Genomic DNA, 27,946 nt, shown 5'->3' on the forward strand with positions numbered 1-27,946 from the left:
GTTTTTGTTTGTTTGTTTTTGACGGAATCTTACTCTGTTGCCCAGGCTGGGGTGCAGTGGCACCATCTCCGCTCACTGCAAGCTCCGCCTCCCAGGTTCACGCTATTCTCCTGCCTCAGCCTCCCGAGTAGCTGGGACTACAGGCATCCACCACCACACCCGGCTAATTTTTGGTATTTTTTAAGTAAAGATGGGGTTTCACCGTGTTAGCTAGGATGGTCTCTATCTCCTGACCTCGTGATCTGCCCACCTCGGCCTCCTGAAGTGCTGGGATTACAGGTGTGAGCCACCACACCTGGACCACATTCTCTTCTAAGGCAGGAATCATACCTGTCTTTTTGTACATCTTTAAAATGAAACTATGTGGATGATGCAAAATATTACTTTGCATGCAATTAGAACTTTTTTTTTTTTTTTGACATGGAGTCTCACTCTGTCACCCAGGCTGCTGTCACCCAGGCTGGAGTGCAGTGGTATGATCTCGGCTCACTGCAAGCTCCGCCTCCCGGGTTCACGCCATTCTCCTGCCTTAACCTCCTGAGTAGCTGGGACTACAGGAGTCCGCCACCACGCCCAGCTGATTTTTTGTATTTTTAGTAGAGACGGGGTTTCACTATGTTAGCCAGGATGGTCTCGATCTCCTGACCTCGTGATCTGCCCGCCTCGGCCTCCCAAAGTGCTGGAATTACAGGCGTGAGCCACCGCACCCGGCCGCAATTAGAATTTTTAAATGTCGGTTACACCAATCACTTTACTGAATGAATATTTTAATGCTAAGTGATGAAAAAGATGGAAACATAGTAGATATACAAAAAATATTCCCTAAGAGAAATGAAAATATAATGTTCGATAACAAATTTGTCATCCATATGAGAGTCTCATCTGCTTTTCCTGGGGGAGTCCACTGTCCTTATCGGCATGTACCACAGGCCTGGTCTCCCTTCTCCTAGGAGCAGCCAAAAGCCAGGGTCCAGGATTAGACATTGCAAAGAGATATTTGAGCATCATCAAGAAGGTCAGTTTGCTCCTGTGGTAGTGGAACATTGCATTTGATATTATAAATTTTCATTAGCCTGTAAATAAAAAAGAATATAAATTCACAATGAGATATAATGCTTAATATTAAGGATAAAGCTTTAATATTTAAACAATAAATTCTTCCTTTGGCATAAAACTAGAAACATATAGTCCTTTCAACTATGCAAGATTTATTTGATATTTCAATATTCAATAACATTTTTATATGCATATATGTAAAGATACATATATCTGGAAAACTTTTTAAATTTATCATCATGTAAAAAATTTTATTGATACGTTATTCATTCTTAGAATTCTAGAGAAAATTAACTTTTTATGTAGATAAAGACATAAGGACACGTTTTTATATACAGTTTAAATATTCCATAATTATAGTAAATAATATTTATAGACACCTGTTTAGATCAAAGTTCAGTATTTTCTAGAAAATAGTACCATTGTCCTTTTGCGAATATTTACGGACAGGTTGCTCTCTCTCCATGCTAAGATTCCTTCCTAAGTCTAGTCCCATGACTATAGCAGACCTTTAATTACCAAATGACCATTGAGATGTCCAGTTGCAATCAGGACACCTTCACACAGGCCTTCTACAAAACACAAAACAATTCCTAATGGCTGAGAGCAATATGTTAAAGACAAATACACTTCTAAACTCACAACAGAATTTTCTTTTTTACCTTCACTGATACAGGATTTCAATAATGAGGAAAGTTTTGTGTTCACTGCCTTCTGTTTCTAATTTAAAACCTTTGTTCCGAGGTCTCAGCTTTCTGTGTCCATTCAAGAAGGTTCACAGCCTGGGAGCGCTCACAGATCTGAGTCCTGATCACACACATGAACAGGCAGCTCCCACTGGAAATGCATGAAGTCATTCTACTAACAATGTTTTTTGGGGTTTTTTTGGTTTGCTTTTTGGCTTTCTTGAAACGAAGTCTTGCTCTTGTTGCCCAGGCTGGAGTACAATGGGTGTAATCTCAATGCTGCAACCTCATGCCCGGGTTCAAGCAATTCTCCTGCCTCAGCCTCCAAGTAACTGGGATTACAGGCACCCGCCACCATGCCTGGTTAATTTTTTTGTGTTTTTTTTTTTTTTTTTTTTTTAATTTTTTTTGAGGCCAGTCTGGCTATGTCGCCCAGGCTGGAGTGCGGTGGCGGGATCTCGGCTCACTGCAAGCTCTTGGGCCCTCCATTCTCCCGCCTCAGCCTCCCGAGTAGCTGGGACTACAGAGCCAGCTACCGCCCGGCTAATTTTTTGTATTTCCCAAGTAGAGCCCGGGGGTTTCACCGTGTTAGCCAGGATAGTCTCGATCTCCTGACCTCGTGATCACCCCGCCTCGGCCTCCCAAAGGTGCGGGACCACAGGCGGGCGCAGCGCCCGGCTTTGTATTTTTAATAGAGACGAGATTTCACCATGTTGGCCAGGCTGGTCTCAAACTCCTGACCTCAGGTGATCTACCCACCTCGGCCTCCCAAAGTGCTGGGATTACAGGTTTGAGTCACCTTGCCCAGCCCCTACTAACAATGTTTAAATATTTACATCTTCTCAGGAAGTTAGCAGTTCTTGTCATAAGTTATTTAAGAAATTTGCAAGTTTGAACAAAATTTATTTAGGAATTTTATGACAGCAGCACTTTACCAATATGTGGAGTAGAATGAAAGATAATATGGCCTGGAAAGGCCAGAACTTAAGTAAGAGCAGTGAATCTTCGAGAAGAGAGCCCAGAATATTTGTTCAGGAAATTAACATGAACGCATAAGGAGTAAAGGTTGTGCTACCTACAAGCACTCTGCCTCAGCATTTTGCAAAGAGAAAAAGGTGTGAAATCAGCTTTTTGTGTTCACCTCTGCACTGACATGGCTTAGCTTTGTGCCTGACCAGAGTCAACATTTAATAAACATTTATACATGAATCTAAGATGATTTTGTCATAGAATACTACAAACCTGAGAGGGGAGCATTTATTTATCAAACTCCACAAAATTCCTATGTGAGTCACTTGAAATATCAATTTTTCTAAAACACCACAAGCCACTTAGTGAGAGAACCATTCATTCATTCTATTACATGGTGTTGGTCTGAGTTTCATTGACTGTCAAACTACAGATATCTCATACTTTAAAAATAATTTAACAATTTACTAATAATTTTAGAACTATGCTCCCCTAAAAGTAAATTATTCTGTTGAGATGAAACCACTGTGTGAGTTTATCAGTTGTTACATGACTTCATAGAGTGAGTTTAACTTCCAAAATTCCTTGCAGCCTTACATTAAAATCTCACGTTCTCAAATACTAGAAGACTTTTGGAGAATACTGGTTTTTGGTTTTTTTGGTTTTGGTTTTGGTTTTTTTTAGCCATATATCATATGTATTTGTGCACAGTTCTTAGCAAAAGGTAAATATTCAACATTTATTGAAATGAATTTATTCACTTTGGTGAGAGAGACAGGTCGAGCTCATAACTCGCTGAGGAAAAAAATGTGTAGTTTTTTCTCACTCTGAACTGTAATTCTTAATGATTATAGTTATCACTGATTTGGGGACACTAAAGGAAAATATCTAACATAGAAGCACTATTTTTCAGTGCTTACTTTATTAAAAACCAGAATATTAAAAATCAACCCAGTTTTACAATCTTCATAAAAAAGCTGTTCTATAATCTTAACCCACATGGAAGACAGATAATATCACTTCCCAGAACTAATGGCTAAACAGTTAAAACATTTATAAAAACCCACAATTTAAAAAAAAAAAAGGGAAATAAACAGACTTCTAAATTGTGTATTTTGGAGCTTTTCTTTGATTTCTGTTCCACAAGCTTCCTTTTGAATCAGCTTCCATAAATCTTCATAGTCACTCATATTTTTCAAGATTCCACATTTGGTCAATTCATTCTGCAACCCTATACTCTTATTTTCAAAGAGAACGAGTGTGTGTGTTTGTGTGTGTTTGTGTGTGTGTGTGTGTGTGTGTGTGTGTGTGTGTGTGTGTGTGATTTAAAATTTAAAATCTTCTCTCAAACCATCGGAGTGTAACAGCTGGGTAACTTGCAGCTAGCCAGTCAGGAAACGGTTATTTTCAACAGTAATTGACACCGAAAAAGTAACACCACATCTTTGAAAATCTCTAAGGGTCCATATATATTTTAAAAATTAAAGGGAACAATTAAGTCAGACAGACTGGTTTTCTTCTTTTTAAGCTAAGTAGTCATACCTGAGAGTTCATATAAGGGGAATTCTTAGTGGGAGGGAGGATGATAGAAGAGAGAAGGGGGGCTTTGCAGGGGGGAAGAAAAGGTTTGAGGACATTGAGAGGAAGTAGATAAACATACCTTTCCCTGAAAATTCAATTTCTAATTTTACCTTCCTTTGGCATGGAGACTCTAGAACATTCTTACACTATACGAACCAATGGTCATATGGGAATATGCTGCTTATGATAATAAACCATGTATTTGCCAGTTTCGTGGAAAACAGACATGAACGCTTTTCAATATAATTTCATCTCCTCGGCAATGGAGCGCACGTGACTGACAAGGCTACCTGACAGCTGAAGCGCTTCCTCAGAACGGTGAGCCCAGAGGCGCGCTCTCATTTACCCGAGGGTGTATGAGGTGAGGGTCACACTCTCCATTTTCCTTTGGGAAAGAATAGAATCAGGGATGCACAGGATTCTATAAAGACTGAGGAACATTTTTGGATGATGAAAGTGTAACGTCCTCAGCAGAAATCAGACTTTTTTTCAGTCTAATTTCTACAGCGGGTCCTCATCGCTGTGACCCAGGGCGGCGGCGCCTCCGAGGTGGGTCCGTGCCGCCTCCCTCTGCAGGAAGAGCCTTCAGCACCCTAGGGCGGTTTTCAGGGCTCTTCCCAAAACAAAATAAAATGAAACGGAGGTTTTCCTGAGCTTCAGCGTCAATCCTGCAGCGGGCTCGGGGGCACGGTGTTGGGTGGTAGAATTTACAAAGTCCTGAGAGGCTGAGGGGGCAGGTATCGCTCCCGCCGCCCCTTGGGCAAGGGGCCTCCCGGAGCAAAGGCTGGGGGACCCGGGCTCCCAGTTCTGGGGTCGTCCTGACGGCAGTGTGACCCCTAGACCACAGGGGCGGCTACAGTGACTATCGGGGGTGTCTGGGCCACGGCCGCCTGTCCCACCAGGCGGATGCAAGTGCGGCGAACGGGCTGGGGGCTCCGCACCGGGAAGCTCGGCCGGACCCCGAACGGCCTAACAGCATGGAGAGAGAGCCGGTCGCCGTGGCTCAGGCCTGGAACCCTAGCGCTTTGGGAGGCCGAGGCGGGGGAGTCGCTTGAGGCCAGGAGTTCGAGACCAGCCTGAACAACACGGTGAAACCCGGTCTCTACAAAAAACAACAACAAAATAATTTTTTTTTAATTAGGCTGGCGCAGTGGCTCACATCTGTAGTCCCAGCTACTGGGGAAGCTGAAGCAGGAGGATCCCTTGAGCTCGGAAGGTCGAGGCTGCAGTGAGCTAGGATTGCGCCACTGCGCTCCAGCCCCTGGCGACAGAGTGAGAACCTGTCTCGGAAAAAAAAAAAAAGAAGAAGAAGAAGAAGAAGAGGAATGAAAAAGAAAACAAGAGCGAGAAAGAGGCCAGCCCGGGCTCAGAAGCTGGGTGGGAAACAAAGCCAGAAAATGACAAGTAAACACGCAGCCGCGGGAAGCCACTGGGCGGAGCGGGCGCTAATGAGCGCGCAGCGGGGCTGCCACGCCCGCGCGGACACCGAGCAGCCGCGCCTTCCCCTGCGCCCGGCTGTATCTCCAGGAGCTCGGCGGCCGCCGCCCCGGGGAGAAAGCTCCGGTGAGGGGAGCAGACGCCGGGACCCGTGGTCTCGCCCTCTGCTCTCTCTCGGCTGGGGACGGGGGTAGCTCCCAGGCAAACGCCCTCCGGGGTCTCCACCCGGGGGCCCACCTGCCGCGTGACGGCTGAGATGTGCGCGTCCCACCCACTTTCCAAGGCGCCTTTGAAGTCGTTTCTCATTAAAAAAAAAAAAAAAAAAACCCTTTTGAATAACCAAATGTTCCTTTGGCGCCCTCCAATTTTATTTTATTGTAATCTATTGAGTTGTATTTATTTTTCTGAATCCGCTTCCTACGAAAGCGCCCCCTCCCATTTTAAACCGTTTCTCTGGAAGCAGCAGGGGTTTTTCTGGAAGCAGCAGTGGTTTGTCCAGCAAGGATTAACTCCTTGCCTTTTCGCGTCTAAACTTCTGAAGACACTGACAGCTCGTTTTAATTCCGCAAACGACAGTTCTTTCTCCGGGGTGTGGATTCGGACACCCACCGCTGCCGCCTGGGACAAGTGCGTCCCCCCGGCGCCCACGCGGCCCCGCGCGCTCCGGGCAGCGACGCCACCCAGCCAGCCCCGCCTACCCAGAGAGGCCCAGTCCTGTCCGGGTCCCCAGGGCCTCGGGAACCCCACAAGCTCCTTCCTCCCGGGGTTTCCCAGCAGACCACACACAGACATGCGCTCCGGAACTTAGGGAACCATGTAAAGGAACTTCCAACAGGACTGTGCCTTTTATGCGTGTTTATCTTAAACATTTTAGGAAACAAGTGGCAAAGTGCTTTAAAAGTAAAACTTAGAACGTCTACACTAGCTGATGGTGCAAACGAGTATTTGCTAAGCATTACCCGAGACCTGAGAACTGTTTCTTTATGATTTACTTATAAGTGATAAGTTCCCTTTGTAGAAAGAATATATTTAATCATAAATATATCATCATAGGTACAAGGATAAAATTCAAGAAGAGAGGACTATAGATCACTTTAACGCTAAAGGGAATTGTAGTGAAGCATGGATGTTTTCCCATTAAGGTGACTGTCTTCTGGGGTGTGTGTGTGTGTGTGTGTGTGTGTGTGTGTGTTTGGCTTTTTGTGCCTTTATGTTTCTATCAGTTTGTCTTTCCCAGTGAAAATTAATTCAAATATGTCTTCATTGGTATATCGCAAGTGGTGTCCGCTGAACATTGAGTCAGAATAACTTAAGGTTCAATGATGAAACCACTCTGTCTCACTGATTTTAATTAAACTGGAATCTGAAAAACACATGCATTCAATATAGTGGCCATTATTCTTAGTTCTAAACAAACATTTTTGGTTTTAAGCCAATGTTTTTAGTTCTAAACCAACATGTTGAAACCCTGGGAGGTTTCTGCATTTTCCGGAGTAAGAACTGCTTGCATGGACTTGCCAGAATGTGCAGCACCAGACCCTCAACCTTAAAAGAAGTTCCCTTCTTCTCCACTTCTCTGTTCTCCCCAGGACCCATGACTTTACACTTGAATATTTCTGCAGGGCTCACAGTTCACTGAGAGGTAAGTCAAAGTCAAGAACCACTGGAAGAAAATGAAAATTTCATTCTTGTGGGCAATTTCAACTCTTAACTGTTACAAATGATAGTATCTGCATACAAGATCTTCTGTATACCAGAATCAGTGTTCATATTTTGACTCTTTCTTTCACATCAATATACTTCCCATATGAACTCAAAAAGAAATCTATAAATATAAAATTATTTCAGAGATATTTCTTAGACTCTGACAAATTATCCAAAAGTTGAAAAAAGTTAAAAAGATAGATGGCAATTCTTGTTGATGTCAGATAGAGGCATTGTTTAGCAGGCACCTGTGGATTTTCTATATAGGTGAATGTATTTGGTAGGACTCATCGCTTACTGTTGATTAAAGATTAAAGACTTATGGGAAGTTACATGTCGAACATTAATCCATTAGAGATGCAGATTTCTGTCCATGAGAAAAGATAACCCTAAAGGTTATGGCTTATCGTCTTGTAGGACACTAACTTGTTTTGTATCTATGAACAAATTCATTTCAGTGTTTCTCTGACCATCCACTGTGTAAATGTTCATACCTCCCACTCTTATTTGAACCAGTCTTCACATCTAACTTATCCCCTTATTAACTTATTAAAGTTGAACTTAACTTATTAAAGTTTTAGGCCGAGCGCGGTGGCTCAAGCCTGTAATCCCAGCACTTTGGGAGGCCGAGACGGGCGGATCACAAGGTCAGGAGATCGAGACCATCCTGGCTAACACGGTGAAACCCCGTCTCTACTAAAAAATACAAAAAACTAGCCGGGCGAGGTGGCGGCGCCTGTAGTCCCAGCTACTCTGGAGGCTGAGGCAGGAGAATGGCGTGAACCCGGGAGGCGGAGCTTGCAGTGAGCTGAGATCCGGCCACTGCACTCCAGCCTGGGCGACAGAGCGAGACTCCGTCTCAAAAAAATAAAAATAAACAAATAAAAAATTAAAAAATAAATAAAGTTTTAACTTATTTAATTGAATTTAAATTAAAGTTGAATTTAACTTTAATAAGTTGAATTAATGCAATTGCTCAGTAAACATTAATTGAAGCTCATTCTTATCTAGTATAAACATAGAATGCAAGGTTCTTTGTGACACAAATATTTATAGAAACAATAAGAAATAATGTAGCTGGCTGGCTCATAACTGTAATCCCAACACTTTGGGAGGCCCAGGCAGGAGGATTACTTGAGCCTAGGAGTTCCAGACCAGTCTTGGCAACATTGTGACACTCAATCTCTACAAGAAAAAGTTTTTTTTATTTAAAAAATTATTCAGATGTGGTGGCATGTGCCTGTGGTCCCAGAGGGGGAAGATCTTTTGAGTCCAGGAGGTGGAGGCTGTGTGAGCTATGATTGTGCCACTGAACTCTCGCCTGAGCAACCGAGTGAGACCCTGTCTCAAAAAAAAAAAAAAAAAAAAGAAAGGAAGGGAGAGAAGCAAACAACTAGCAATATGAAAGTGATTTGTTTTGTATTTGTATGATATTTAACTAATAAATTCTAAAGTATTATCTGAAAGAACAAAAGAAAATGCTTGCCTTTATATTATCTCATGTGTTCAACATCATTATGATAATTTAAAAAGATGTAAAGACCTTCATTTTAAAAATGTGTTGCTGAAAGTAAATAAATGAATAAAACTGAGGGGAAATAATCTTTCCCTCTAAAGCTTAAAAACTTAGTAAATAAATAGCATCATGTATGGAAAGGACATAGGCTTTGGGTGAATCTAATTTGGTCTCAAATCAAGCTCTATCCTTTGGGCAAGTTACTTACATTCTCCAAGCCTCAGTTGTTTCAACTGTAGATTAGACTTGGTAATAACACCTTCCTCCCAGGATTGCTCAGAGGATAAGGCAGAGTCTGCAAAGTGCCTGGAGCTGTCTGGCAAACAGTAAAAAATGAAAGCATAATAAGTAATACTTTTGCATCCCACAAATTTTTCTTATTTTTTTAATTAAAACAATTTTTTTTATAGTCAGGGTCTCTCTCTGTCATCCAGGCTAGAGTGTAGTGTCACAATCAGAGCTCACTGCAGCCATGAACCCCTGGGCTCCTAGGCTCCTGGACTTAAACTATCCTCCCACCTCAGCCTCCTGAGTAGCTGGAACTACAATCGTGAGCCTTTATGTTAAGTTTCATCTACTAAATTGTAACAACTAAAACATGAGGACTAAAATATACGGAAAAATTACTACTACATGAAAAATTGTTTTAAAGCCTATCATTTATCTCTTTATTAGTGAACTGGGCTATAAATGTTCTAAAGATACGCTCAGGCTGGGTGTGGTGGCTCACACTTGCAATCCTAACAGTTTGAGAGGCCAACACAGGAGGATCACTTGAGCCCCAAAATTTGAGACCAGCCTGGGCAACATAGCAAGACACCGTCTCTACAACAACAAAGATAGTGATATGGTTAGGCTTTGTGTCCCCACCCAAATCTCATCTTAAATTATAATCCCCATAATCCTCACATATCAAGGGAGAGACCAGGTGGAGGTAAGTGAATCATGGAGAGAGTTTCCCGCATGCTGTTCTCGCGATAATGAGTGAGTTCTCATGAGACCTGATGGTTTTATAAGGGGCTCTTTCTTCCCCCTTTGCTGGGTACCTCTCCTTCCTGCCATCTTATGAAGAAGGTGCCTTGCTTCCCCTTCCACCATGATTGTAAGTTTCCTGAGGCCTCCCCAGCTATGCTGTACTGTGAGTCAATTAAACCCCTTTCCTTTATAAATTATTCAGTCTCGGGCAGTTCCTTATAGCAGTATGGAAATGGACTAATACAGATATGCTCAAATGAATAAAAATAATGATGCAAACCGACCATTGTGTGGCCACTAAAATCTTTACTTATTGGCATCACACTCTTTACTTCTTTTAAAGGAATAAATTGCATGCATTAGTTATCTATTGCTGTGTAGAAATTGCCCCCACTGCAGCAATGTAACACAACACACACTTATTATATCAAGGAATCTGTGAGTCAGGAGTCCAGCGTTGGACTTGCTGGCTCTCCTGCTGGGGTCTCACAAGGCTGCCGCCAGGTTGCGGCCCGGACAGGTTCTCATGTGGAGTCTGACTGGGGAGCGTGCATGCCCCTGCTGGCATGTGGTTGGTAACACTCAGCTCCTTTCAGTTGTAGGATCTGGGGTAGCTGCTGGCTTCTTCAGAGCCAGTGAGGGAGACAACAAATCTCCCCGCAAGACAGTCCTGTGTGATGTGAGTCATCCCCAGAGTGACTTCCCATCACCTTTGCTGTAGCCACTGGTTAGAGGTCAGTCACCAGTCCTTCTCTGTGACTCAGGGGAGGTGACTACACAAAAGGCAATTACACCTGGAGGCACCTGGGAGTCTGCCACACGCCCCCCTGCCTCACTCTCATGTGCAAAAGTCATTCACCTGCTCCAGGTACCTAAAATTTTCAGACCTTCATGACATCAGCTCAAAGCCTGAAATGTCATCATCTAAATCAGGTCAAAGGTCAGCAGAGGGTCGTGGTGCAATCATTGGGTTCAGGTTCTGGGAAACAATTCCTCTCCATGGATGGACCCAGGAAACTAAAGAGATTAGTGACCTGCCCCGTGGGGAGCAGGCGCCAGATGCAGCTATAGACATTTCAGTTTTCAAGGGGAGGAAATGGCAGATAAAAGGCATCTTGACTTCATAGCAATTCCAAATACAGAAAAGTAAAGGTTGGGGATTCTCAGTCAGGTTTCCAGGGCTAGGGAGAATTCTCCCGGCTTCTGGATTCCCCGTCTGGGCTCTTGGTTCCCGCATCTGCACTGCACTTGTTTGGAAGGAAAGGTTGCCCATGTTCGTAGCTGAGAAGCTTTGTAGCCTACTACCAGCCAGCAAAATCCGGGGAGTCCGGCAGCCTGCTTTCATCCTGTGCTCTCTCTGTTCCTTCCCACCCAGACTGGCAGTGTTTCTGTGAAAGTCAATTCCTCAAAATGTTTGTCTCTCGTAGATTTCACCCGGGGCCACTCCATGAACCCAAGGCCCCACCTACCAATGTTTTTGAGGCAAGCCCTTTTCTATCTTTGGGTCCTGCTGAGGTGACCCAGAGTCAACACCCTTCGGGTCCTCAGGGGCTCCCTGGTTGGATCCATGAGGCTCAGCCCTGACCTCTCTAAGGCACCCTTGGTGGGGCAGAACACTGAGGTTATGATCCTTCTGAGGCCTTATCCAAAGGCTGTGCAGACACAGCCCAGCCACCTGGGCTCCTGGGCTTACACTGTCTTGACCACATCATCTCTTGCTATCTGGAGAGGCTGACACCTTGATTCTGGATATCTGGACCCAAATTGTAAGACATAAACTTCTGTGGTTGTCCTCCACCCAGTTTGTGGTCACATGTCGCGGCAGCCCGAGGTGACTAAGACAGGAAACTAAAGTGGCTGTTTCTTCCTCCAAGCTTTTGAAACTTTTAAACTTTTTTTAAAAATTGAGACAGAGTCTCGCTCTGTCGCCCAGGCTGGAATCTAGTGGTGTGATCTCGGCTCACTGCAACCTCTGCCTCCCAGGTTCAAGCGATTCTCCTGCCTCAGCCTCCCTAGTAACTAAGACAACAGGCACCCGCCACCACGCTAATTTTTACATTTTTAGTAGAGACAGGATTGCTCCATGTTGGCCAGGCTGGTCTCGAACTCCTGACCTCAGGTCATCCACCTGCCTCGGCCTCCCAAAGTGCTGGGATTACAAGCGTGGGCCACCGCACCTGACCTGAATCTTTGTTCTTTATCAACTTAAGAGTCCCAGAGAGCAAAGCACCTGCCTCCCATCAGCCCAGTGTCTTTGCAGCAGCATCTTCATTTCCACCAAAAGGTTACTGATAGATTTCCACTTTAGCACCTAGCTCGTTTTAGATAATATGCTTGTTCATGTGTCTCTGTCCCTAACTCGGCTGAACTTTCTGAGAAAGCCCCCACAGCATTTTAGAACTTGTGATATTTCGGAACTTGGCCTCTAACCAGACCGTAGGGCTCAGCTCGCAGCCCTGCTGCCTCCCAGCTGGGTGTCTGCAGAGGTCACACGAGCTTCTTGTGCTTCCTTTTTCTCACCTGTACACTGGAAATGACAACAGTAGAACCCATCCCACAGTGGGGTGCGGGCCAGTTGAATTGATCCCTGCAAAGTGCTTCCAACAGTGCCTGCCCCATAGCAAGTGCTGAATGCACTCTGGCTATTGTGACGTTTGTGTCCTAATATAAATGAAGATTGTTCACGCTAAGGATGCAAACATTTGCTGAATGAGCTATGATTTGATATTCTGTCCTAAACATTCAATTATATTTGCTTTTCTTAAGGAAAAAAAAAAAAAGCTGCGATTGTATGTGTGTGTGTGTTTACTATAAGCCACATCAAATTTCTTCAAGCAATAGGTATACATGAAATAAGCAGCAATTTATAAGATTCCTTTCTACTCTAGAAATCTAAAAGTAAAACTTCAGCAATCCTTAAGTTTAGGGCAGTGAGACAGGCTGGATGGTCAGGTTGCCTGGCACTAAGGTCTAAATGTGCCCCTCAGAATTCATGAATTAGAAACTTCGTCCCTGGTGCAAGAGTGCTGGGAGGTGGGGCCTCGTGGGAGGTGTTTAGGTTATGAGAGCTCTGCCCTCATGATGGTTCGATGCCACTATATAAAGGGCCAGTGGGAGTGGCTGTTCTCTGTTGCTATCTGTCTCTCTCTCTTCGGCTCTTCTGCCATGCGAGGACACAGCGTTCCTCCTCTCTGGAGGATGCGGCATCTAAGGTGTCATCTTGGAAGCAGTGAGGCTAGGCCTGAGCTGCCAGGGCCTTGATCAGGCCCCGGAACTGTGAGGAATAAATACCTGGCCTTTGTAAGTTACTCAGTCTCAGGCATTCTGTTATAGCAGCACACACCGAACTAAGCCATGTGGGTAGTGCGATTTAAAAATAAATTATAGGGCCGGGCGCGCTGGCTCAAGCCTGTAATCCCAGCACTTTGGGAGGCCGAGAGGGGTGGATCACGAGGTCAGGAGATCTTGACCATCCTGGCTAACACGGTGAAACCCCGTCTCTACTAAAAAATACAAAAAACTAGCCAGGTGAGTTGGAGGGCACCTGTAGTCCCAGCTCCTCAGAAGGCTGAGGCAGGAGAATGGCGTAAACCCGGGAGGCGGAGCTTGCAGTGAGCTGAGATCCGGCCACTGCACTCCAGCCCCGGCGACAGAGCGAGACTCCGTCTCAAAAAATAAATGAATGAATGAATGAATAAATAAATAAATAAATAAATAAATAAATAAATAAATAAATTTTAAAACATTGTTTTCATTTGATGGTTTCAAAAGTGTATCCAACTTCCCTGCTTCTCTGACTTGTTTGTTTCTACCATCTATTCTTATTGTTGATTTTACACAAATGCACTTTTAGACTAACTCATTAACTCTGAACATCACTGCGTCCCCCTCTATTTCTAAAAATAGCAAAAGTGATTTCTATTTCTTGAGCACCTACCAAGTGCCAGGCTCTGTGCTGGGTTCTATTTTCTTTAGAACATCTATTTCATTATTACTTAACTCAACAATTATCTGCTTTACACATTATAAGCCAAACTCTTTTCTATACTCTATGTGGGTTTAATTCAACATATAGTCACCACAACCTCACAAAGTAGATATTTAATTACACAGGTGCATAAACTTAGACTTGTTAAGTTTATTCCAACCAGACTTGTCTTATCATTATTACAAATGATACTTCTCTCATGATAGACATCTGTATAGTTTACCTAGCTGGAATTGCTGCACACATTTTGTTTGGTGTTTTGATTTTTTAATTATATTGTGTATCTATTTCCATGTAGCACATAATAATTTACATAATTATGGTAACATTGTTACACCCAATTATCTACTTCAATTCAGCTAATTTCCTCTTGGTAAACATTGATTGAGTGTTTATGTGCCAGATTCTGTCAAAGGCTAAGGACATAAAAATAATTGAGATAAGGTTCCTACCCCCAAACTTTCATCTAGCCAGGAGACATACAATATGTGAAAAGATAAGTATAATGCAATGTGATACATGCATTTCTCAATGGTTATATTCGAGTTATTGATAACTTGGCTGTTACCAATAACGTTAGTACTGCCAGGTGCAGTGGCTCACGCCTGTAATCCCAACACTTTGGGAGGCCGAGGCGGGCGGATCACGAGGTCAGGAGATTGAGACCATCCTGGCTAACATGGTGAAACCCCGTCTCTACTAAAAATACTAAAAAAAAAAAAAAAAAAAAAAAATAGCTGGGCGTGGTGGTGGGCGCCTGTAGTCCCAGCTAGTTGGGAGGCTGAAGCAGGAGAATGGCGTGAGCCCGGGAGGCGGAGCTTGCAGTGAGCCGAGATCGTGCCACTGCACTCCAGCCTGGGCAACAGAGTGAGACTCCGTCTCAAAAAAAAAAAAAAATAGTGTTAGTACAAACTTTCACCATGCCCCTGGATTATAGTTTCCAAAGTGCACTAAGAAGCCAAAGTATGGGGACAATTGCCCTGCTTCCATTATGACAGCCAGGCTGCATTCCAGGTTGCCTGACCAAGCTCGTTTCTCAGTATCCAGTGCCTGGAAAGAGGATGGTCACACCTGCCCTTTACCTCACAAAGAGGTTATGAAGCTTCACATAATCTATAAATAAACGTGGTTACTGCTGATGTGTAAAGCGTTAGTATCCTTTGAGTACTTGTTTAGCAAAGTGTGGGTTATATGTTCATGCCTATATACATTCGTATCAATCCCTATGCATTTTGGGTGTAAACCTGTATCATCTCTTTACATTTATTATTTTCAGATTTCATTGTCTCTTATAAAACAAAGTTCCTTTTCATTGTGTATAAACGTTTTTAATAATGTTATTTTGTTAAGCTTAACTATGATGTCTCTGATTATATTATTTTATCTCCAATAAGCAAAAATGAACATCTCCACTGTTGAGATGAACGAATTTTTTCATTAAAAAAACCCTGCTATTCGCGATTGGCCTTGCTCGTGATTAGAGCGTAGTGTGTGCAGAGTGTAAATGTGAGAGCAGGCCCTGATTCTTCAGCACTTCCTCTCCCACGTTTCACTATTCCGGGCTTATGATATCTTACATTTTTAGAACTTTGGATTTCTTTCTATACTTGATTCCCATGCTCTGAATGTAACATTTCCATAGAGATAATTATTGTTGTATAATACATTCTTTTTTTTTTTCTTTTTTTTTTTTTTTTTGAGATGGAGTCTCACTCTGTCACCCAGGCTGGAGTACAGTGGCATGATCTCAGTTCACTGCAACCTCTGCCTCCTGGGTTCAAGTGATTCTTCTACCTCAGCCTCCCGAATAGCTGGGATTACAGGTGTGCGCCACCACACCCAGCTAATTTTTATATTTTTACTAGAGATGGGGTTTCACCATATTGGCCAGGCTGATCTGGAACTCCTGACCTCGTGATCCGCCTGCCTCAGCCTCCCAAAATGCTGGGATTACAGGCATGAGCCGCCGCACCCGACCTATGGTGCAATACATGCTAAACCTGTTGCCAATGCCCCTTCATTACCTCATTTGACAGAGTAAGTGGTCAACCCTCCGAGGAGAGCATCGAGGACCTGGGAGAGCTTCAGGTCTGCAGAACCAATCCAGGAACTGCCGGGCTGCTCCACGGACCCACTTCTAGTGCCATGAGCATCTTATATTCCCTTCCTGACAGCCCCTGATGCCTGCCTGCCTGCTTGTGTGTGTTGCTGCCACCTCTGCATTTCTCCAGCCCTCTGTCTGTCTGGCGGCCTGGTGTAGTGGCCCCAGCTGTCCAGGTCTCCACTGCTGTGGCCATGATCCTGCTTTGTGCAGGAGATGCAGCTGTCATCCCTGCAGCCACAGCAAGCCTGCCCACTCAGGCTCAGGCAGAAGGGGAACAGCACCCCCATTCTTCCTGCTGGATCACACCCCAGCTCTTCTCTCTTCCTGGGATGGAGGTGGGAGGGCTTGGGGAAGATTCCTCCATGATAGGGCCCCATGTCCAAACTAAGGGGCAGCTCTTTCAGTTACTGTCCTCTACAAGAAGTTGCTTTAAGCTCCAAGAAGCAAAGGTGGAATGTATTTTCATACCACCAGACATCAAAAGTGCTCTTTCCCACTGCTGATGGCTCCGTTCTTCAAGTCAAGGGCACATCTTTAGGGTGTTCCTGGGAGTATCAGAGTCCTGCTACCAGAGCCCTCTTCACAGGTGTTCTCAGAAGTCCTGAGTTCCCTCATGCCTCCCTATCTCAGAGGCCTCTGAGGGGATGCAGAGGAGGCCCCTGGCAAGCTTGCCCAGGGCCTTGCTAGATTTCCACCCCAGGGAAACCTGCTCTTGAAGACTCTGCAACATCCCAGTGACCACCGGCAACCCATCTCTGTTTGATAGTGGTGACAATCTCCAGGCCCGCACTAGCAGGCCTGGGCCTTCTCCCTCTCTCATTGCCCTTACCTGAGACTCTTGCTGCTGACTGTTTCACTGCCTCACTCCCAGGTTTCAGTCACTACTTCTGATCTTCCAAGTGCAAGGAAAACAGATATCCATCCTTGTTAGAAATGGGGAGAAGACTAGAGATTTTAAAGAAAAATCTATGACTATAATGACCATCATTTATAAACAACAGCACTTTTAAAAATCAGATATTTGGTTGGTCAACTGTAAAGAAAATAAAAAATGGCCCATAAAGTTTAGATGAATGTTTATCCCGCCTACAAGGAAAATGCATGAGCGTATAGAAGTACCGTGACACAAAGTCCATTTGAGAGGCTAAAAGGCCAAAGAAAAGTGTCCAGGAGCTGAAAATCTGCAGCCACCTGCCGGATTCAAATGCCAGCTCTGCCACTTGACAAGCTACAGGACTGTAAGAGGTTACTTAACTTCTTTATACCTCAATTTTCGTCAACTGCAAAATAGGGTTGATAGTAATAATGCCTAGCTTACATGGTTTTTGTGAAGACTAAATTAGCTGATCCGTATAAAGCATTTGGAGGCAGGCTGCCCGCAGTAAATCCTATATAAGCGCTTGCTATTATATTTTTTATCAATATTTCAACAATTATGATTATTTAGTTCATGGGCTCTGTGACATTTATTTTGATTGTTAAGATCATTTTGCTTATTTCTTGTTATCTGTGAAGTCTTGAATAGCTGAAGTTACTGAATAGTTCACTTCTATATAGGAGAGATAATATAAATGCTTCATTAATGCACTCCTGATGGAATGAAGACAGTTGACCTTATTCTTTCTTTTTGGTATAATTTTAAAAGATATATACACATACATGGACATGTATACATGCATATGCATACCACACATGCATTCATTTGTGCAAAATGACCAATGGAGATTTAATGTCACTGTTAACTGCAAAACACACTTTACTGAGAGTATTAAAAAAAATGATGCAGCCGGGCGCGGTGGCTCAAGCCTGTAATCCCAGCACTTTGGGAGGCCGAGACGGGCGGATCACGAGGTCAGGAGGTCGAGACCATCCTGGCTAACACGGTGAAACCCCATCTCTACTAAAAAATACAAAAACTAGCCAGGCAAGGTGGCTAGCTTGTAGTCCCAGCTACTTGGGAGGCTGAGGCAGGAGAATGGCGTAAACCCAGGAGGCGGAGCTTGCAGTGAGCTGAGATCCGGCCATTGTACTCCAACCTGGGTGGCAGAGAGAGACTCCGTCTCAAAAAAAAAAAAAAAAAACAATGATGCTTACAAACTGAGATAGGTTGTCTTGATTGGACTCTGGTCACCCTGTTGAGGAAACAATGTAATTGTACAAGCTATGGTCTTCTCCACTGAGTTCAAGGACTCAGGAAATTGTATACTAGGTTTCCTGAGACAAAGCACCACTTTAATCAAATAATTAGTTATTTTGGTGTTTTTAAAGCACAGCCCACAACAAACCATTATTTACTGTGCACCTAATGTATGCAAAGTAGCAAAAGAAATAGAATTTGCTATTTTTTTTTTAAATCGTTGAATTATTTCTGGATCCTAAATCAGGCTCCTCTTTCCTGGTGGACAGAGGTGGGGAAAGGCATGATTATATAGACCAAGCTTGGCTGGATCTGTTTTCTTTCATTCAGGCTTCAAAGTACTGGTCATGCCAAGTTTCATGTGGAAGGACGGTAGAGCTCGAGAAACCCGCCCTTGGCAGTCCTGAGATAGATGGGCTGGTGCCTCCCTGACTAGGCCTGTGGTCAGTGCTTTAAGTATCTTGCTCTGCACTGATCTCGTCCTTTGTTTTAACCTAGAGATTTACAACTCAACAAATGTCATCATCAGTGTTCCCCAGATGAGAAAAATCAGTGGCTTACGTGTTCATAGCTATTTGAACAGGAAAAAAAATGGGCTTTGAATTTGTCCTCCAAAATATTGTCACCCCTGAAACACATCTGAAAGCCTGGTTTTGAAACCCGTGGTAACAGAGCCTACGTGTTAGTGACGTGAGGAGGACAGGGAGGCTGGGTGGTTCCACTCTGCATGCGAATCCTCTGAATTATACTTTTTTCACTCTGCTATTTCAACAGTCCACTTGACATTAATGCCTACTAATTTGGGTACATGTGGGTCTAGATCCTTTAAATGAAGAAAAAATCAAAAGCATGAAAAAGTGAAAACAAATTTAAATTTAGCAATTCAAGGTGCAATAAAACACAACCATATCCTTTAAACATTCAATTACATGGTAAGTCTCCGGTTAAAATGGAAACTGAAAGATTAATAAACTGTACTGTTGAGAAAGTAATCCATTTTTAAAGTTCAACTAATTCAAAACAGCATACATTTACTAAAAGCCTTAACTATAGTCCTGTCCTAATTATAATTAAGTAAATAATAGAATAAACCCAAAGCTTGATACTGTTTATATGGCTTGGAAGTAACTCCCAAGTACCTCTGAGCCCCATGGATAGGAGCCTTGTCCTGAGTAAGTCCCTTCATTTGTCTCAGTGTTAATTCTTCTGACTGTAAAATGAAAATTCTTTCCTCATGGAAAAATTCCCCTCTCTTCCTGTTTCCTTATAAGGCCCCTTGAATCTATTACCTTCTACTCCTCCTTACATTCCTCCAGCATTAAATAAGGTGTTTAAACACAAGGTGAGTCATTTTTCTTTCTTTTTTTTTTTTTTTTTTTGGAAATGGAGTTTTTTGCTCTTTTCACCCAGGCTGGAGTGCAGTGGCATGATCTCGGCTCACTGCAACCTCTGCCTCCCAGGTTCAAGCGATTCTCCTGCCTCAGCCTCCCAAGTAGCTGAGATTACAGGCATGTGCCACCACGCCCAGCTAATTTTGTATTTTTAGTAGAGACAGGGTTTCGCTCTGTTGGACAGGCTGGTCTTGAACTCCTAACCTTAGGTAATCCACCCACCTCGGCCTCCCAAAGTGCTGGGATGACAGGCGTGAGCCACCGCGCCCAGCCAGGTGAGTCATTTTCTAGGTTGAAAATTCATTCTAATTGTATTTATTGTCAACATAACTATGTAAAATCTGCCTAATTCCTCAAAAGTCAGTTTCAACAATGCATTTGAAGGCAGATCCTTTCGCTGCCCATCACTGACTAAATTCCTTAGCTTTTGGGCCTAGGAAAATGACATGAAAATCCAGCAAGATGACATCATGCCACAAGAAGGTTAATGTAAGAGAACCTCTAGCAAGTGAGACTACTAGGTGGGACCCTCCAGGTCTCTCTGCTCTGAACTCAGTACACACAGCTCCTAAAAAGAGGAAACTGACGCCGGAGTGGGTGAAGAGCCAGAGGAAGTCTAACATTTAGGATACTGAAATTCAGATCTCCCTTCCATAGTCCAATTAACACAGACTTCAAAGTCTGCATGATGGACTTAGAAGTGAATGCAGGTTGAGCCTTAGACTAGCATAAAGTAGGGAGCAACACCCCAAATTATGGTAAACACTGAAAATATAGTAAATGTGCCTTAGACTTTGACTCCATTTATTTATAATTAGCAAGAAACAGATTCCTTTAATGATTCCAAGGTGTTAAAAAGTGTGACAAAAAATTATTTCTGAAGCATCTCATTCAGACAGACAGAAAACGGTGGAAGGGCATTAGGGGCTGGAATGGTGCCCACTCACCCTGGCCGCTGGGCACAGGGCACATTCTCGTAAACATCTCCCCTTTCCCTTGTTGGGAAGACACAGGGTTGGATGAAATGATTTCTAAAGTCTGTTTAATAAAATTGGTCAAATTTTGCAATTTCCACATCTTTGGTCACGAGAAAAATGAAGTCACTAAGTAAATGATAGCCTTTAAGATGTTCAATTAATCCGTCTCAGAGACAGAAAAGCTTTGACAAAAAACATAAAAACAATTTTGGTGCCCTGGAGGCATCAAAAATTAGGCACCACCAATATTTGCTGGACATGATTAAACACTTCAAATTTTTTCATTAGAAGTTGATGTTTTTCCTATTTTTACTCTTAGTAGGTACTAGTTAAAATTCTACTTTTATGACGAAATGCTATTTGGAGTAGAACATGTATTCTTTAATGCCTTTAAGTATCTTATTAGAGATCGTTTTATAATTTCCTCATAGGAACATGATTCAAAGTCTACTGCATTTAAATAAGTATTTGCCCTACACACACAACAAAAGCGTTAGTTGGGCATTAGTATAAATCCCATACAAAACGCCACTTCTTTGAAGCCATCTGAATCTCCCTGAGACTATTTCCTAAAAGCCTCACCTATGGCTTTAAAACGGAGGACGGGAAAAATGCCAGTTGCAACCTCGCTGGCTCTCATTAAGGGGTCACTGTCAGAAATTGGTTGAGGAGAAGGAGAAGGAGGGGTAATTCCCCTTTAAAATGGAGAGGAGCTTCTTTTCGAAAGGAAATTCGCTGAGGAAGTTGTTTTAAAACAAATAAATGTTCAGGATGAAGCCAGCAAAAGGTGTGAAGGGGCCCGCTTTGATTTTCCAATTTGTGTATTTGGGCTCAGACAAGGACAACATTTTATGCACATATTAATCGAATGCAAATACGCCTCCCGTGAGGACAGAGGTATTTGACGCTAAGTATTGTCAACAGAAAGGTTTTTGGTGTATTTTTTAATCCCATCAAGGTGCCTATGGAGGGGGCAGTACCGGGGGAGGTGGGACGTCCCTGTGCCTGGGAATGGAGTCCGGGCTGGACTTCCAGATGGGTCCAGAGCGAGTCATTTACGGAATTATCTCCACATCAATGAGTTTTCGGAAAGGTGTAAACATCTCCTTCCAAGTCTTCAGGTGACTGTGTTTATTTAGCCCCCTCCTCCTCTCCCCCAGGAGCTCTGGTTCTTCAACTCAAGTGGGCATCCATCACCTGGGGGGCTTGTGACAACAGTTTTCGAGGCCCCACCCCACCTGAGGCCACAGCTCTGTGGGGCCAAGGATGTGCATTTCTCACAAGTCTCCGGGTGACGCTGGTCCAAGACCACACCTTGAGACCCGCTGCTGTTAAAGCATCGGTGTTGATCCTCAGATGCTCCAAAACTTCGCTTGTTCCTACAAAGGGGGACAGCAAACTGAAACTTTTACTACATATTGGATAAAGAAGTTGTGCTCACTGGACACCAACAGGAAGCTTGTTTCCAAAGGCTTATTAAGCTGTGCAGGGTGAAACCTATCATGAGGTGACGGTGGGCGAAGTCTTGGAGGTGAAGGAAATCTATCTTTTCAAGCCCAAGTGCTGGTTTCTTGTCTTTTTTGTACAGAAAGGTATTCAAACACAGATTATACCATGCAGTTAGCTGTGGACACACCTAGAGAAACCCAAGTTGCTTTTCATTTATTCATCCATCGTTCACTCATTGAAAAACATGTATTAAACGCCTCCTGTGTGCAGGTGCTGTTCTGGGCTCTTAGGAAACATGGGTGAACAGTGGACTCCTTGGCCCTGTTAGGTGGGAGAAACAGTGAAGAGGCCTAAGATTTAGGTGCCATGGTCTGGAAGGAGGTGACCTGTGCGATGACAAAGCCAGGAAGGTGGGAGAAGGGTCCAGAAGTGGGCAGCGTGGGGCAGCTGAGAAGGGGATGGGGGCTGGTGGCAGGTGAGCCAAGGTGAGGTGGTGGGGAGGGAGGGGGCTCTTACCAGAAAGCGGTCCCAATCCAGACCCCAAGAGAGGGATCTTGGATCTCACGCAAGAAAAAATCCAGGGCGAGCTCAGACAGTACAGTGAAAGCAAGTTTATTAAAAAGGAAAGAATAAAAAAATGGCTACTCCATAGGCAGAGCAACCCCGAGGGCTGCTTGTTGCTCGTTTTTATGGTTATTACTTGAGGATATGCTAAACAAGGAGTGGATTATTCATGCTTCCCCTTTTTAGACCATAAACTGCCATGGCGCTGGTGGGAGTGTAGCACTGAGTACTATCAGAGGTCGCTCTTAGCGCCATCTTGGTTTGGGTGGGATTTGGCTGCTCCTCTACTGCAAACAGTTTTATCGGCAAGGTCTTTATGACCTGTGTCTTGTGCTGACCTCTTATCTCATCCCGTGACTTAGAATGTCTAACTTACTGGGAATGCAGCAGGTCTCAGCCTTATTTTACCAAGCCTCTACTCAAGATGGAGTCTCTCTGGTTCAAATGCCTCTGACAGAGCCTCTGACGGAAGAATGCTCCCCACAAAGGGGCCCTCGAGGGCAGAGGGCCTGCCCTGGACCCTGACTCCATCCTCAGGAAGCAGTAGGGAGGTCGGAGGGGTGAGCAGGGAGGACAGGAGGATGAAGGAGGGACCGCCCAGACTGAGCCTGATGCTGTGCTGAGAGGAGACAGGTGTGCACAGGTGGGTGGGGAGCAGTGATGAGAGGATAGAGGAGGGACTGCCCACACTGAGCCTGATGCTGTGCTGAGAGGAGGCAGGTGTGCACAGGTGGGCACAGAGTGGTGATGGGGACCTGGACTTGTCCAGGTGGGAGGGGCTGTGGCCCAGACCAGGGGCTTCGGGGACAGGGATGAGAAGCAGGAGGATGCTGGATACAGTTCTGAGGAAGAACTGTCTTGCTCTTATTGGGATTCCATGGCCTTGGCCTTCATCCTTGTCTACAGGGGTTGGTGCCGACTGTACCTCTGCAGGAGGGGTGTGGGCTGAACCCAAGGCTCCCTAGTGCAGCATTGTCCTGGCCTGAGCTTCTGCCACAGTCTGACTGGAACAGCACTAGGCCATTTATCTGTTTTCATGGTAGGTGTCCCTGACGCTACCAGCTCACGCTACATTTGTCAGTGGGTCACCTGGACGGGTTCCTCGGCCATCTCCTTCCCTTCAGGTCACTTGTCTTTTATGCCAGCAGCCTGCACCCCTCACCCACACAGTTTCTCCATTTCCCCTAAGTCAGTGGCCACTTGGACCTGCCCCCCGAGACACTGGGTCAGGCTAGTGCTCAGGACAGACGCCAGCACACCATCCATTGGTTAAGTACACACTTTAGGATGGCGTCTTTCATGCGGGCAGTGAGAAGCTTGTCACTGGGACCCCAGCAAGGTTCAGCACAGATAGACGTCTCCGTCCCTAATTCCCAGGGACTGTCCTGAAATTCTCCATAGTCTGCCATCGAAAAGGAGACATGGGATGTCCCCCTTATGTGCCCAGGCTGCCTTGCAGCCCCCAACCACCCAGCTGAGGCGGGGGGGTGGGGTGTGGCCCGCTCCTCATTACTGGTGCCACAGAGGTGCTGCCTCAGGGCAAAGTGGCCTGTGATAGATGCCATTTCACTCATCTCAACCCAGCGGAGGACAATGCTCTCCATCTGTGTCCCATAGACAGAGAAGTCACTCCATGACCGACTCTCTCCCCTTCTGTCTGAACCCACTTCTCAGCACGTGTGTGTGTCTGTGTGTGCACATGTGTGTAATGTGTGTCTGTGTGTGCTCATGTGTGCATGTGATTTTGTGTATGCTCATGTGTGTCTGTGTACGTGTGTGTATCTGTGTGTCTTTGTGCATGCTCCCAAATGTCTGTGTGTACTTATGTGTCCGCTTGTGTGTGTGTACATGTTTGTATGTTTGGGGGGGCAGAGGAACAAGTGTGTGGTGTTGAGCTGTGTCAGGGGCCAATATAGTTTACAATAATGACATATTGGTTTTTTATCTTTCTTTTTTTTTTTTTTTTTTTTTTTGAGAAGGAGTCTGGCTGTGTCGCCCGGGCTGGAGTGCAGTGGCCGGATCTCAGCTCACTGCAAGCTCCGCCTTCCGGGTTTACACCATTCTCCTGCCTCAGCCTCCCGAGTAGCTGGGATTACAGGCGCCCGCCACCTCACCCAGCTAGTTTTTTGTATTTTTTAGTAGAGACGAGGTTTCACCGTGTTAGCCAGGATGGTCTCGATCTCCTGACCTCGTGATCCACCCGTCTCGGCCTCCCAAAGTGCTGGGATTACAGGCTTGAGCCACCGCGCCCGGCCGGTTTTTTATCTTTCTTAGAAATTTGTGGATCTCCCATTAGCATCTTTTAATCTGTGAACACAATTAAGGGGAAATGGTTTACCTGCGTTGTATATTTGGGGCCATGTCATCACCAGCTCCCCCTGGGTGTGCCATGTGCTCACCTGCAAGGGCGGCTGATGGGTCCAACATCACAGTCATGGTCTCTGTCACCTGTTGAGTGTGCTGAGGGTTCTGTTTCACACAAACAGATCCCCTTAACCTCAAAGCCACCCCAAGGCATGGGTACCGAAGCCTGACTCACAGATGAGCAAACCTCAGCCTCAAGAAGGGAAGCCCCCGACCCAGGCCCTGCACCCAGGCCCTGGCCCTCCACATGTGGTCACAGCCCCTGGCCCCACCGGGCCCTTCACTGGTGACGCCCACGCCTCCCTGGCCAGGCTGCTGCCACTTGCTCAGCAGGGCAATGTCTCCAGTGTTCTCACAGAACTGGCTGGAGAAAGCTTTGGGGTGACCCCAAACTCCCTCCACCGAACCCGTGAGCCTGCCTGCACCTCGTCTGTCCTGCTGGCTGGGGCTGGGGAGTGGGGGGTGGTCGTTAGGGGTGGGAATGACGGTCTTCCTTCCCCAGGGTCCTGCTGGCTAAGGGGGTTGTTGTGGGATGTGGAGGAGAGGCTCTTCCTCCTCCAGGGTCCTGTTGTCTGGGGGGGGAGGGCGCTCGTGAGGGGGTGGGGGAAGAGGGTGTACATTCCCCAGAGGGGTTGGGGGGTCTCGGGGGAGGTATGAGGGGTGGGGGAGAGGGTTTTCCTCCCCAAGGGTCCTGCTGGCTGGGGAGGGTGGGTATTAAGAGGTTGGGGAAAGGGTCTTCCTCCCATGGAATCCTTGCCTCAAAAGGGTCTTTCTTCTCTGCATATCAAGTTTCTCGGTTTTAAAACTCAAGGGATGAATCTAGGGGATACCCAAGGATTCACACAGCCTGGGGTGCCTCTGTTTCATTCGTGCTGGTTACCCAGGGCAGGCATCTGGGGACCAGCATATGTTTTGGGGGTAAGCGTTTTTTGGGTGCAGAGGCCCCGCCCGCCGCCCGCGCCGCTTCCTCTCTCTGGCTCTAGAGGGCGCCCTGGCACAAGGAGCCGCCTCGCCCGGGCTGTCGGTGCAGGTTTCAAGGCTCACGCTCTATCCCTGGGACCTTGGACGACCAAAAGCTGCGTGAATTTTTCACATGCATTCATGTGAAAGAAAACTGACTTCTAAAAAGCATCATTAGAATTTGCAACTTTATGTTCACAAAGTTGCCAATTCTCAAAATTTTGCCAGAACTACAGACTTTCAGTATAAATGTATAGTGATATTCCTGCCACTAATAATGGCTCTGTTGTCAGACGAACCGAGGACATCAAATACAGAAACACTAAAGACTCCTCAAATTCAACTTGTTAGCAGTAACACGAATAGTTGCTACCCGTTCCAGCAGGATCTGCTGCAGTGCCTTTCCTGTGTTCATCAGCAGGAAAACTCTTCTCGCTGGGCTTCTTTCCATATGCCTTTTTGTATGACCTTTCAAGATTTGTGACAGCCTAAGACACACACACTCACACACGTGTATCATATTTTCGATCAGGATATTTTTACAGAGAAATATACCTTCCCCCCCCCCTCCCCCGACAGTCTCTCTCTGTTACCCAGGCTGGAGTGCAGTAGTGTGATCTTGGCTCACTGCAGCCTCCACCTCCCAGGTTCAAGCGATTCTCCTGCCTCAGCCTCCCAAGTAGCTGGACTACAGGTGTGCACCACAGCACCCTAATTTTTGTATTTTTAGTAGGCACGGGGTTTCACCATGTTGGCCAGGCTGGTCTCGAACTCCTGACCTCAGGTGATCCACCCGCCTCAGCCTCCCAAAGTGCTGGGATTACAGGCATGAGCCACCATGCCCAGCTGGAAAGTTTTTTTAAATACTGTGTTTTCCCATGCATTCAATAAATTGTGGTTCCCTATGACAGTGGCTAGGGGTGAGGTCACGGAGCTCCGTGTGTCTGTGTGCGCATACCTACTCCTGGACAAGAGCACGGACGAGCCGATTGTAAGAACACACCTTTCCCAAAGCGCAGTCCTATAGACATCGAGGCCTCTGGGCTGCATCACAAAAAAAAAAAAAACGTGCCACAAACTGGCCACTCTTTCCCATGCTCACTAAGGACACAGAATAGGAACAATTACTTACCGAGAAGAGAAGGGCTTTCATGAGAAAGAGAGAAATGAAGAACCAGGAGAGATCATCCAAAGCCCACACCAACGCTGCTGAAAAGGAAATTGTCTTTCCAAGTACAGCGACACCGCGAAACTCAACCAAGTGATGGCTCCACTCAGCGGCAGCCTCTGCCAGGGCTCTGGGTGACAGAAATTCCCTGCCTCCTTCAGCTCGGCCACCATGAGCTCCTCCCCAGGGCTCTGTTCTGTCCTTGGCTTTCCTTTCTCAAGCAGCGCTCTGGATTTTCGTAGCCTGGCAACGAGGTTAGGGGGTGGTGGTTGGGGGAAAGAACCCTGAGCTGGTGGTTTGTCAAAGGCACTTGGAAACCAGCCAAAGGAATCCTGGCTGGGAGTTGTGGAAAGTACAGAGACATCACAGGAAAAACATTTTCTGCATGATTTTGTCTTTATTTTGCCTTGTCTTTCTCCCACTGGCACTTATATTAATCTCTTCTTGAGGTTAGCAAATACTCTTATTTTTAAATTGAGATACATAATTCGTATACCATAAAAATCACTCTTTATACAATTCAGTGGTTTTTAGTATTTTTCCAAGGTTATGCAGCTGTCTTCGCAACCAATTTTAGAACATTTTCACTGCCCCTGTACACAACCCAGTACCCATTAGCAGTCACTCTCCATTTCCCTGTTGTTGGTCCCTGGCAACCACTAATCTCCTTTCTGGCCCCATAGATGTTATGGGCTGAAACTGTGTCCCCCAAAATTCATATGTTGAAGCCCCAGCTCCCCATACCTCAGAATGTGACTGTAGTTGGAGACGGGGACTTCAAAGAAGTGATTAAGTTAAAATAAGGTTCTATGGGTGGGCCCTGATCCAAACTAACTGGTATCTTTATAAGAAGAGGGCACTAGAACACCGAGAGACCCGGGCACAGAGGGTCGACCATGTGAGGACACAGTGAGAAGGCA

General features: G+C 45.3%; 1 long non-coding RNA gene across 4 annotated transcripts; it reads right to left on the reverse strand.

Annotated features, from left to right (window-relative positions):
- Positions 1-651: 651 nt before the first annotated feature.
- Positions 652-27,875, reverse strand: LOC103884142. Of its 4 annotated transcripts, none has more exons than XR_001902264.3 (5): positions 26,991-27,875; positions 26,817-26,902; positions 16,846-16,961; positions 9,158-9,265; positions 652-1,073 (listed from the first exon to the last, which is right to left on the reverse strand). It is a non-coding gene; the product is annotated as an uncharacterized LOC103884142 (long non-coding RNA). The 4 variants fall into 4 exon arrangements; XR_004184477.1 differs by lacking the exon at positions 652-1,073 and adding an exon at positions 7,039-7,392 and having other exon boundaries at positions 26,991-27,864; XR_004184478.1 differs by lacking the exons at positions 652-1,073; positions 26,817-26,902 and adding an exon at positions 7,039-7,392 and having other exon boundaries at positions 16,846-16,939; positions 26,991-27,859.
- Positions 27,876-27,946: the final 71 nt, after the last annotated feature.

This window comes from Papio anubis, chromosome 6 (genome assembly GCF_008728515.1).
Source record: "Papio anubis isolate 15944 chromosome 6, Panubis1.0, whole genome shotgun sequence".
NCBI classification, from domain to species: domain Eukaryota; kingdom Metazoa; phylum Chordata; class Mammalia; order Primates; family Cercopithecidae; genus Papio; species Papio anubis.